Here is a 13,154-nt window from a genome sequence, read left to right as displayed (position 1 = left end):
AGAATTATGCCTATTCTTGCATATGTATGTTTCAAAATTGTTTAAAATAAAATAATATGGTTAAATTTAAATAAGATAAATATGTTTAAAATTAAAATAAGTTTACAATTAAGTTAAAATAAGTTTCAGATAGTTCAGTCACAAAACAAAATGCACTTATTATTTTCAATAAGATTCCATTTAAGAAGATAAATTTAGAAAGAGTTACATCTTTAGAGCATTGACAACTGTTATCCAAGAACAGTACAGATCTTTTCATTTAACAAGTTATCTTTTATACTCTTGGGTAGTGCTTCCACCTCCTGCCTGTGTTACTTATCCCTTAGAGATACCTACTGTTCTTTATCCATGAGCTCTAAAATGTTAACTGACACGTTTGCTGTAAGGAAAATCATCTCTTTCAGGAAGCGCATGACTCAAGTCTTTGCTCAGCATCTTTTGGTGCTGCTGAGATCATTCTTCTCCTGGTGGTTGCCAATGACAACTATGTGTCCATCTGCAAACCCCTGTACTAGGAAATCATCATGAGTTACAGGGATGTGTCTTCTGTTTTTGAGTGGCATGAGTACAGTCAAAACCCCCATGCTGAATCACCTTGCAACCATTCAGATCCTCTTCACAGTCTGACTGCTCATCTGTGGCTCTAATGTCATAGACCATTCATGTGTGATTTAAATCTTTTGTTGAAGTCTCTGCATGGACACACATACCCTTGGTCTCTTTGTTGCGTCCATCATTAATTTCATCTGCCTATTAATTTTTTTCCTCTTGATGATCTCCTGTGTGGTCATCTTGAGCTCCCCGAGGACACGTAGCTTGGAAGGGAGATGCATTGTCCTCTCCACGGGTGTTTCTCACATCATTGTGGTCATCCTAGATTTTGTGACCTGAGTATCAATATATTTGCACCCAATCACTGCCTTCTTCATTGATAAAGCAATGGCTGTGTTTTATACTATGATAACTTCCTTGTCAAACTTAAATCTACACACTCAGAAATTTAGAGGTAAAAAGGTATAAGTAATTTCTAGAGTAAAAAAATGACTTTGAGAAATAATCACAACAATATAAAATGACTTTATCCTTTAAATAGAGAAGAAAAAAGAAGATAATTTCTGTGGTTGAGGGCAAACTGAACACTATTTGTCAAAAGTATGTTCATGTTGACCTATAGGCACTCTGAGGAACAGTCCAGGCCGAAAATTATTTATCATTAGAAAATTATTGATTTAGATTTATGTTTTGCCCAACTGGTTGTCAAACTTTAAGATACTATCAAAATTAGTTAAGAGTCTTGTAAAATGCAGATTCTCAGGACACAGCAACACAGATTTTAATTTAGTAGTTTTGTTGTTGGACTGATTTATCTAGCTTTTAAACAAAGTAATCAGGTGTATTTGCACCAAATGATCTTTGCATACACTTGGAGCTATTGTGCCATAATTTAAGTTCACATTATGAGCTACTAATGAAGTCACTTTAGTTTTCAAATTTAGTTTTTAAATTGCTACAAATATTTAACAATATTTACAATTTTAACCATTTTTAAGTGTACTGTTCAGTGATATTAAGTTAATTCACATTGTTATGCCAATGTCATCACCATTTTTCTCTGGAACTTTTTCATTTTCCCAAACTGAAACTGCACAACTGTGTAACAGTAATCCCCTTTCCCCTCTCCTGAGCTCCAGACAACCCACATTCTGCTTTCTGTCTATGAATTTGACTAAGAACCTCATGTAAGTGCAATAATACAATCTTTGTCCTTTTGTGACTGCCCTACTTCACTTAAGATAATGCATTGTATGTTAATCTATGTTTTAGCATGTATTAGTATTTCTTTCCTTTTCAAGGCTGAATAATATTCCATTATAGGCATATGCCTCATTTTGTACATAAATTTATCTACCAGTAGACACTTGGGTTGCTTCTACTTTCTGGCTATTGTAAATAATACTGCCATGAAAATGAGTATAGAAAGAGCAGGGTGTTTGAGTCCCTGCTTTCCATTATTTTGGAAATACACCGAAAAGTAGAACTGCTGAATCACTTGATAATTCTTTGCTTAAATTTTGAGGAAGTACCATAGCATTTTCCATAGGAGATAGATCATTTTACATTCTGATCAGCAGTGCACAATTATTTCAATTTCTCTAGATTATCTGCTGCATGTGTCATTTTCTTTTTTCTTTTTTTTTTTAAATAATAGCTATCCTAATGGGTGTGAAATGGTATATGATCACAATTTTGATCTGCATTACTCTAATGAAAATTAACATTGTTCATCTTTTCATGTTTTTCCTGGTCATTTATATATCTTCTTTTGAGGAATGTCTATCCAAATCCTTTGTTCATTTTCAATGTTGTTTTTGTTGTTGAGACACAAAAGTTCTTCATATATTCTACATTTTAATACCTTATCATTTATTGTTTGCAAATCATTTTTCCAAATCTGTGTGTTGCCTTTTCATTCTGTTATAGTGCCATTTCATGCATAAAATTTCCTAATTGTGAAGAAGTACAATTCATTTATTTCTTCTTTCCTGGCTTGTGCATTTTGTGTCAAAGAAATTATTGCCAAATCCAACATTATGAACCTTTTCTTTTATGTTTTCTTCTAAAATTTTTCTAGTTTTAGCTAATATTTTAGGTCCTTGATCCATTTTGAGTTAATTATTGCATTTCACGTAAGTTAAGGGTTCAGTTTCATTCCTTTGCTTTTAGATATCCAGTTTTCACAGCACATTTTTTTGAACAGGTTGTCTTTCCCCATTGAATGCTCTTGGCTCCCACATCAAAAGTCATTTGAAAACACACACAAATGTTTCTTTCTAGGAGCTGTATTTTATTCCATTAGTCTGTATGCCTGTCTTTATGCCAATACCACACTGTTTTAATTAACATATCTTCATAGTAAGTTTTAGAATCAGGAAGTATGAGATCTCTAACTCTGTTCTTCTTTTTCAAGATTGTTTTGGCTATTGGGAGTCCCTTGAGATTCCAAATGAATTTTTGGATGGATTTGTCTATTTCTGCAAAACACACTTTTGGGATTTAATAGGAATTGCATTGAGTCTATCGATCACTTTAGGTAATATTGACCTGTTAATAATATTAAATCTTCCAGTCCATGAATGTCTTTCCATTTATTTTTTCTCTTCTGTAATATCTTTCAGCAACATTTTGTAGTTTTCAGTGTGCCACATTTTTGCTCCCTTGGTTGAGTTTTTTCTTAAGTATTTTATCTTTTTGATGCTGTTGTAAATGAAATTGTCTCCTTAATTTTCCCTTTGGGTTTTCATGGATAGTGTGGAAATTCAAAACTTTTTTATGATAAAAAGCTCTCAACAAATTGGATATAGAAGAAATGTACCTCAACATAATAAAGGCTATATAGGACAAATCCACAATTAACATTATAGTCAACAGTGAAAGTTTGAAAGCTTTCCCACTAAAATCAGGAACAAGACAAGAGTTACCACTCTCATCACTCCTTTTCAACATAGTCCTGCAATAAAAATTCCTGTGAAAGTGTTAGTTTTCTACATATAGATCATGTCATCTCTGAGGTGAAATATTTTACTTAATTAATTAATTTAAGTTGGTATTACTACATTTAGCAGTGCTTCCAATGGTAGCAACTTCCTATCACTTGGGTCTTGGCTTAAACATCACCTTTAAAAAAAGACCTCTGATAATCTTACCTGTAGTAGAATTCTCCCTCTTATCTTCTGTCACAGTACCATGTTTGCTGTCTTATAAGCACTGAATAAAATTATCATCACTTTATTAAACTGCACCCTTATTTATTGACTGACTCTATTACAAGAATATAAGGTCTGAGAAGGAAGGAACTGTTACGTGATTTTTTTCCCTTTTTTATTAATTGCTGTGTCCACACTCATAGCACAGTTCCTGGTGTGGAAGTTAACCAAAGAAACCTTATCTAAATTGCAGTCAGGAAGGCCTGTAGAAGGAGCTTTCATGGTCTAGAATACATCATCAATTACATCAAACAGGAAGAGATTAAGCTTGCATCTTCAACAGGAAGTAAAGCTACTTTACTATTGAAGGAAAGTTTTCATTCCCCACTGGCAACAGCCCAGCCAATAAAAGGTGCTATAGCTCAGCCAATGAAAAGTCATTGCCTCCCTAACTGTTACTTTGCCCCAATGGACTTGCATTTAGAACAGCCTTTCCCTACTCCCCCTTTTTCTCTATAAAAGCAACTCCCCTCCTTTGTTTTCTGGATTTGCCTGTGACCTGCCATATCCTGAATTGCAATTCTTTTCTCTATTCCCAAAGAGACTCATTATAAGGTTAAAAATAGGCAAATTTGCTTTTTAAGTTGACACTGGCATAAAATAGGTGGTCTTAATTTTGAAAACAATAATTAATAATTGATGAATAATCACTTATTACATCTATATTGGTGACAAAATTTTTTAACATAGGTTACCAAACTTGAAAGCAGAATAAATTGAGCATTAAATAAAAGGAATTAAGAACTTGTCAAGGCAAGTGGGGAAATACTTGATAATATTCACTGGAACAAAATGATTTGGCTGATATTTTATTCTTGATTTACAATAGTCTTATAATGGTTCTAAAGCTATTTTTTTTCCATACTACATCGTTTTAATCTTCATTATGTGATTTGGCCTATTAGTATCTTTCCATATAGATGTTATTTTAAATTCTGTGGAAAATCCCAGTGAATTTAATTAAGCAAGAATTAGTCTGGATGTATTCCAATTCCAGGACTCAATGATAAATGTGTTCAAAGGGATAGAATATCCAGTGGTCTTTGCCCCTGTCAGAAAGAAGATGCTATCCTTTTAAGAACTGATATAAAATCTTCAGGAGGTCCTTTGTTGGGCTTAATGCATGACATTTAAAAAAGCACAAAAATATCTGTTAAAGTCTCAAGTCAAATAGTCTGGCCATACCAACACCACAGAATAAGAAGGGCTAAACAATTGAATGGTATTTTTCTCTTTTGAAGTTAGTAGGAAAGAAGTTACTCCAGAAAAATTTCCCTGGGGAAAGGGCCAGTTTTTAACTTCTTATGCAAAATAGAATTTATTGCCTTTTTGATAAATTATCCTAACATGAAAATTTTTGTTTTTCTGTGTGCACCATGTAATTACTATTAAAGAATCTACAGTGCAAATAAAAAGAATCTTCTAAATAATCAGAAGACTCCATGAAGAAAATGGACAGATAGCCATATGAAGGAAAATATATCTTCAAGTTATAATGCAGCTTTTTGTTCTCCACCGTCATAGTGGATGAAAGAAGAATTCCAGGGCCCCTGTGAATGAGGTAAAAAGTCTTCCTTCAGATTGTGAACAAGCCACCACAAGGTAAGACTAACAGTAGATAGTGGGAACCAGGAATCACAATTGTGTGAATTTCTTCATTTTCTAAGAAATTAAATCACTTTGAAAGAAATTGAACAGACTCTAAACCAAGTTTTCTCACTTAAACATCTGTGACCTTGGGAAAATTAATTAGAAGTTCTGAATCTCACTTTCTTCAACTATGAAGTAGGCATTACAATTCTTGTTACTATAAATATTACAGGTGATACATTAAATTGTGAGAGTGTGTTTGGAATCCACTGTATGAGTTTTGAGCTGTGGAGTGATACAATCACAATAAGATTTTACAAGGATCATTTCAGCTGCTTTGGGAGAATTTGTTGGAGGGCAGAATCAACGTGGAGAGCCTTGGCAGGAGGCTATTTCATTGAGACAGGAAGAAAATAAGTGCTGGGAAATGATAAAATTTGTCATATATTAGAAAGTAGACTAAACAAGACTTGTTAAATGTATCACTAAATTAATATGAAAGTGTAAAGGAGGAAAGGACACTGAGATTTATTGCCTATATTATTACATGGAAGGTGGTAGCATTTAATGAGATGAGGAGCATTGATGTTTTTTGTAGAAAATTAAAAATTTGGTTTCATAAAAACAAAATTGATATCCAATTGGAGATGTCCAAAATTGGAGATGTTGATAATACACCTTTGAAAATTAGGGGGAGGTATGGGCTGGAGACACAATATTGAAGTGCTTCAGCATTTATTGGCCAGGAAAGGGTGGATCATCCACCCAAAGACTCTAAGAAAGAGGTTTCAGAGAAAACTGAGACAATTGAGGGCAGTGACTTTCCCTTCATAATTTGATCTATTCACTTTGGATATGTAAATTGCCTTAATGGTTCTCTAGTACTACGCTTTTGTGATTTTATGAATGGTGCATCTTTTCAGGAATTTCCTTCCCATATTCTCTTGTTCTTTTCTTTTTCCTTTAAACAGCTAAAGCATTGCTTCCTCTGAGAAATTTTCCCTGATTGTAGTTTGATTGATATCTTCCTACAAGTTGACTATTAGCTTTGCATGAATATTTTTATAATAGCACATATTACATTGGTCTGGAATTGACTGATATCTTATTATGCATCCTATCACTGAGGGTAGGGAACTATGTCTTATTCAACTTGGTGGTCACAATGTCTACAACATGTTTGACACAAATACATACTCAATATAGAGTTTTTAAAAATTGAATGAATTAATATAAGATTAAACTTATAATGCATTTAAAAGCTTTCCCCTTGTTTTATAGATAAACTGCTTCTAGCATATGAAGTCAGCATCTGTAAAGACTAGATGGAACCAAAGAACAATGTGACTTACTTTGTCCTCTTGGGCCTCACACAGAATCCAAAGGAGCAGAAAGTCCTTTTTGTTATGTTCTTGCTTTTCTACATTTTGACCATGGTGGGTAACATGCTCATTGTCGTGACTGTAATTGCCAGTAAGACACTGAACTCACCGATGTACTTTTTTCTTTGCTAGATTATCATTTATGGATGCCACTTTTTCCTCTGTCATTACCCCAAGGTTGATTTCAGACTTGTTCTTTGGGACAAATACTATATCTTTCCAATCTTGTATGACTCAACTCTTTACAGAGCACTTTTTTGGTGGGTCAGAGATCTTTCTTCTGTTGGTGATGGCCTATGACCGCTATGTGGCCATCTGTAAGCTCTTGCATTATTTGGTTATCATGAGGCATTGGGTGTGTGTTGTGCTACTGGTAGTGTCCTGGGGTGGAGGTCTTCTGCACTCGGCAATTCAACTTAGTACTATTTATGGGCTCCCATTCTGTGGCCCTAATGTCATTGATCACTTTATCTGTGACATGTACCCCTTATTGAAGCTCATCTGTACTGACACATATGTCATTGGCCTCTTAGTGGTGGCCAATGGAGGACTGATCTGCACTGTTGTGTTTCTGCTCTTGCTCATCTCTTATGGTGTCATCTTGTACTCTCTAAAGAACCTTAGTCAGGAAGGGAGGTGGAAAGCCCTCCAGACCTGTGGTTCCCACATCACTGTGGTTGTCTTCTTCTTTGTTCCCTGTATTTTCATGTATGCAAGACCTGCAGAGACCTTCCCCATTGACAAGTTACTGAGTGTGTTTTACACAATCATAACTCCCATGCTCAATCCACTAATCTACACTCTGAGAAATTCAGAGATGACAAGTACTATGAAGAAGCTCTGGATAAGAAAAGTTATACCTGATAATAAATAAGTTTACCATTTACCATGAGGAGTTGACATTGAGAACAGTCTCCTTGGTATGCAGGAATTTTCTTAAATCTGATGCAAACTTTTTTTTCTCCACAGGGTTTATGGTAATTATAATTAAAGAATGAACTATAATTGTGTAAATAATATGTATATAATTAATATATGTATACAGGAATGTGCTTTAATTATAATTAAAAATGAACATATGTTTGTGCTATTAGTAAGGGTGTCCTTGATAGAATGTAAGCTCTATAATGCCTTGCTTATCCCTGTAGCTAGAAATCTGAAATGCATGCAAAGTGAGAAGCTAACAAATAATATGTCATGAATTAGTCAATGAAATATCTAGAGTAATGCTAATTAGTAATTAATTTCTGTATTTATTTTTATTTCTTTCTCATTCTTAGTTTTATTTTTAGTCAGATTCTTGTCCTTTGTCTTCTTTTTATTTATTGTACTAGTTAAAATATTTAATGTTATATAGACCAGCCCAGTTTTTCAATTTCATTTGCATCACACATGAAATTTTTAGTCATATTTTCCTTTTTTAAATAAAAATTGACAATGTAGTAGATAATGAATCAATTTTATTGATTAAATTTAATTTTCAATAATATTTAATTTTTAATTAATTAAATTGAATGTTTATTTTATTTATTAATTTTATTTATTATTAATTAGTTCATTAATTGTGAATTAATATATTAAATATAAATAATGGAATCCATACAGAATGGTAATAGTATAGAATCGATTTCTTACCCATCCCTCATCAGAGACTCCCAGTTCTACTCTAGATGCAGTCACTGTACTCAGTTTGTAAGATTCTTCAAGTAATAATCTTTGCCATAATCATGCCATAATATCCTACCATTTTGAATGTGGCTTTTTATTGGTTGGAAATTTGTTTGGTTTCTATATATCTTTAGCTAGTTTCTCAAGCTCCTCTAAAGTTATTTTAGTCAGTTCAGTGTTTCTCCCCATATTCCTGTGGGGAATCTAAGGCCTGTGATGTCCTCATCTGCTATCTTCGTCTGGCAGCACCTTATTAAGGCATTTCCTGGGAAGTATCCTTCACAGCTAAAGTTTTGGGAATAATAAAGTGCTTACATTTTGATAAATCATGCAAAGCAAACTCATCGTCTTTGCAATTACAAAAAAAAACTTCGTATATAAGAATGTTTTACGTCTGCATTTTCCATATTCTCTTTTTATACTTTTTAATCTTCTGCCACATTTGGGCTGATTCTTACTCCTTCTGCCCTCAAACAGAAGATCTACCATTTATTCTTATTACATTATTTGGGCAAAAACTCACTATTATTTTTATCTTAACTAGTCATTCACACTGACAGCCTTTTTTTCATGGTTTGGGCGTGTGAAGAAGATTTTCTCAATCATTTTGTAAGCACATTTCAGAGACATGCATGAAAGGATTTAGTATATTAGAATGATATATTATTATGATTATTTTAATCATGATATGATATAATATGATTAGAAATTTTACAGCATACTATTTGAGTGAGACAGTCCTGAGATAAAACTTAACTTTTTCACCCATAGTGTGAATTTCACAAAACACAATGTCTTGAGGATTCAATTCAAGAGTAATGATAACGACATTATCAAGATCAAATAAATAATCCTTGTAAAACTCTTAGGGCCACTGAATGCTTAATAGATGCTAGTTATTGTGAACATTCATTCTTACTGGAGTATCTGAAAGTACAATAGAAATATTAATTAATGTAATCTTTTGTGAGCTTTAGAAGGAATAGTACACTACATTTTCCTGTTGTGAAGAATATTCTGAAAGCTGACTGTCATTTTAGAAGCTCTTGGGGACTGGAATGGTTTCCAACTTCTTCGGCCATTACTGAACCTCTGTCTCTTGGTTTTCTAATCTACATTTGCCCTGTGCCTCCATGTTCTTGGGGCCGAGCCATTTGTGGGCCTGATTTTCTTATGACAAGTCCTTTGTGAGTGGTCTAAAGGTCATTTTATTATGAATCTGAGGTCAATGGAGCAGGCAACCAGAATATGAACTGTTGAAATGAAGGAAGATATTTGTTTAGGGAAGATAGTAGGGTGCACTGGTTAAGAGAAGGCTCTGGAGTCAAATTTCCTGTTTGAATGTGACCTGGGAAATTTTTAAAATTCTCTGTGCCATTTTTTCTTCATCTGTAAAAACAGACATGATAGTACCTATCTCCTAAATTTGTTGGGCCACTTAAATGAGTAAATATTTGTTATATGCTAATAACAGTGTCTGACACATTGAAACATTATAAAAGCGTTTTTAAGGCAAAATATATTGACTTGTACTGAGCCAACTTCTGGATGAGTGTGGAACTTGCCCTGTCTTTTTCTTCTTAGTTGGAAAGGTATCTTCTTGTATGAGTATCCTAATACAAATTATCACCAATATGATTACTTCCTTGAAGTTCAAGCAGTTGTGTATGAGCTCTTAGGGCCATTATTCAGCCTTGGAAGTTCTGTAAGAAGTGGAGTCCAGAGGATGTAGAAGAAGTTGGTAGTTTGGAGTCAACTGAGTTAAGATCATATTCCATCTCACTAGTTAATGTATCACTGCATGTGTGCCTCGATCTCGGAATCTTATTTTAATCTCAGTTATTAAATATAATGAAAAGGTAGTACTTACTTCATAGAGTTATTTTAAGTATTAGACGAAATAATGTATGCAAAGCATCCAGGACAATGTCTGGCACTCAGTAGCTGCTTTATTAATGTCTGTGTTAATTAAAACTGTGTTTGTTGCCTCCCTCCCTTCTACAGCAATGTCTGGTTTGTCTAACTTTTTTGAACTGTGTGATTATTTTTATGATTCAATTATGTGTAGATAATATATTAAGCCCATGAGAAACTTTCAGAAATCTGAATGTAAGCCTAATAAAATTAATGTAAGGTGGATGAGATTAACTCTGAATAGCTTACTTCAAAAATGTCAGTGTCACCCAAATTAAAATTAGCTTAAGGAAAACCTCATAATTGAATGAACTTTTTAATGTCAAATAAAAAACATGTGACAAATACAATTGTGTTAAAGATTATTATTTATGTACTACAATGTGGCATAAGCTATGAAAGCATTGCTTTATATAATCTTCATAAGAGGCTTATGAAAAAGCTACCATTAATCCTTTTTCCAGAATAATGTACTGAAGTTTGGAAAACTTAAATAACTTACCCAAGGTCACAGAGCTGGCAAATACCTAAGGTAGGATTTGAACCCGTAGTTTAGTTTCAGAACTTCCACTCTTAAACACTTTGGCAAATATCATAATAATGATCATTCCTGAATAAAGAAACAGTTTCTAGTGGTGAGAGATAAGCAAAAAAATAAGTAAACATATATGAAAAAGATAAAGAGAGTAAAATTTCTAAAACAATAAAGGAGTGATTTAACAGAGTGTGACTCAGAGGCAGGGGGCCATGCTAGACTGGGTGTTCAAAGAAGACCCAAGAGGAAGAATTTACAGCATTTATCTAACCATGTCCAGGGATGAAAGACAATGAGCTGACGGTCATGAGTAAAACCACTAGAGATGAATTTCTGTATCTGGGAAAGGGAATTTTATCTGACCTGTAGGATTATCATTATCTACTTTTGTCTCTTCTGTCTCAAAGATCATGAAACAACCTTAATCTTGTTTAATAAATTCAGTTCTAATTAAATCAGGATGAAGCTAAATAAAATGTTATATATATATATAATACACATAAATCATAGATATTTAAGCAAATATTACTTCAAGATGCTGAGTTAAGCACAGTTGTAGACAGAAGGCTATCTGTTTAACCAAATTTGCATGAAAATATAACTGGGCTTTCCATAGTCTATAAGACTATGCACAATTGCTGCCACCCAAACACACATCTCCATAAACTTATCCAGTACCACAGTCTCCCATGGTGCCTATGTTTCAGTCCCAATGGCTTCATTCTTGCCCCAGGGCCTTTGTACTATCTCTTCTTTATTTCTAAAATGCTTTCCTTCCAGAGGTCCACATGACTCGCTCGTTGTTATCACTCAGTTTTCAGTCCAACTGCCATTTTCTAAGAGAGGACTTTCTTAACCATCCATGCAAAGTCATCCTCTTTCTCCTTGAGTTACCGTTTATCAAACAACTCTGTTAATTTTTTCTACAGGATTTTCACCATCTGATTTATCTGTTTATTGTTTCTATCTTTCAACTCGTACATAAACTCCATAAAAGTAGAGGTATTACTTGTTTTTCTCATTACTGCATCTCCAAGCACCGAGGACAGAGACTGGTACAGAATAAATGCTTAATAAATATTTACTCAATAAATTGCCATCAGCTCCATGTACCACTCTTTAGAATAAATGAATTGGTAAAAGAAAGCCTTGTTAACTGGAATGCTTCTGATATTGATGGTATTCCACCTTGGTGAATAAATTGAAATGGAGAATTTTATATTAGTTTGGTATATGTCAGCGATCTTATCTGAAGAGACAGAATCATATCTAGAGAGATTAATTAGAAAGGACTTACTATATGAAATTATAGCATAAAGAATCTTTGGATGGTCTAGAGTCACAGATTCTAATCTGAGTGGCAAGGAACAATTTGCATAAGCACACCTGACAGGGCTGGCATGCTAAAGGACATGCTGCCTCTGCTGACACCATGACTGACTAATTGCAAAGGTGCCATCAGTGCCCTGACCTAGGGACCACTCTGACTCTATTGACGCCGTACCAGAACCCAGCCTCAGATAACTAATTTCCAATTTAAAGACTTGCACAGATGATTTTGGTTGGCAGAACCAAAGTCACATGTCTGTACTCGATTGTCAAGGAGATCTGGAAAATGTAGGCCTCTGGATTTTATTTTGGATATTACATCCTCTGGGACACTAACAAAATGTCTGAGTGCATTCAAAGTTTTTGGGAAGTCACTCACTGTTTCATACAGTTGGGGATGGAGTCTTGTGTAAAGCATTTTATTTTATCTGCTAGATAGTTGTCCCTGTTTCTGTTTTCCCTACACATAAGAAAGAAGGGAGTCATAAAGGACTATAAGTAAGTTTGTGAGCAGAAAAATTGGTGATACTGTAGAGAGCTATTGGTATATTCATGTAAATTTTACTGAACACCTACTCTGTCTGCATGGATTGTGCTTAGTGCTCAAAAAGAAACAAATAACTGGGATATTTTTTAATCCTCTCAGTATAGTATAACATGTGATTTGGTAGCAATTTTAAGAAAAGCAATTTTTTTTAAAAGCTATGTCCTATCTTAATTTTGAAATGTTTTAGATGGAAGCTTTCCTCAATTAAGAAAAAATTGTCCAAGCTATTTACTGTCACTTTAAATAAAATCAAAATTCCTTACTAAGCTCTGTACTGCCTTGAAGACTACAGTTCCTATTCATCTCTTCAATTTCAGCTTCTTTTCTTCTCTCCTTTCCCTATTACGTCCATGTAACTGACCTTTCAGTGCCTTGAACTTGCTTAACTCTTCTCCACATCGAGACTCTACATGTAACAGAGCTTC

The 13,154-nt window shown here is 34.0% G+C and overlaps 1 pseudogene; it reads left to right on the top strand.

The window, feature by feature from the left end:
• The first annotated feature begins 6,679 nt into the window (after positions 1-6,679).
• LOC139040551 (olfactory receptor 4A47-like) lies at positions 6,680-7,610 on the top strand (annotated as a pseudogene).
• The last annotated feature ends 5,544 nt before the right edge of the window (positions 7,611-13,154 follow it).

The sequence above is a fragment of the Equus asinus genome, chromosome 17, assembly GCF_041296235.1.
Source record: "Equus asinus isolate D_3611 breed Donkey chromosome 17, EquAss-T2T_v2, whole genome shotgun sequence".
NCBI lineage: Eukaryota > Metazoa > Chordata > Mammalia > Perissodactyla > Equidae > Equus > Equus asinus.
The sequence above is the reverse complement of the archived record's forward strand: the minus strand, read 5'-3'. Positions and strand labels throughout refer to the sequence as shown.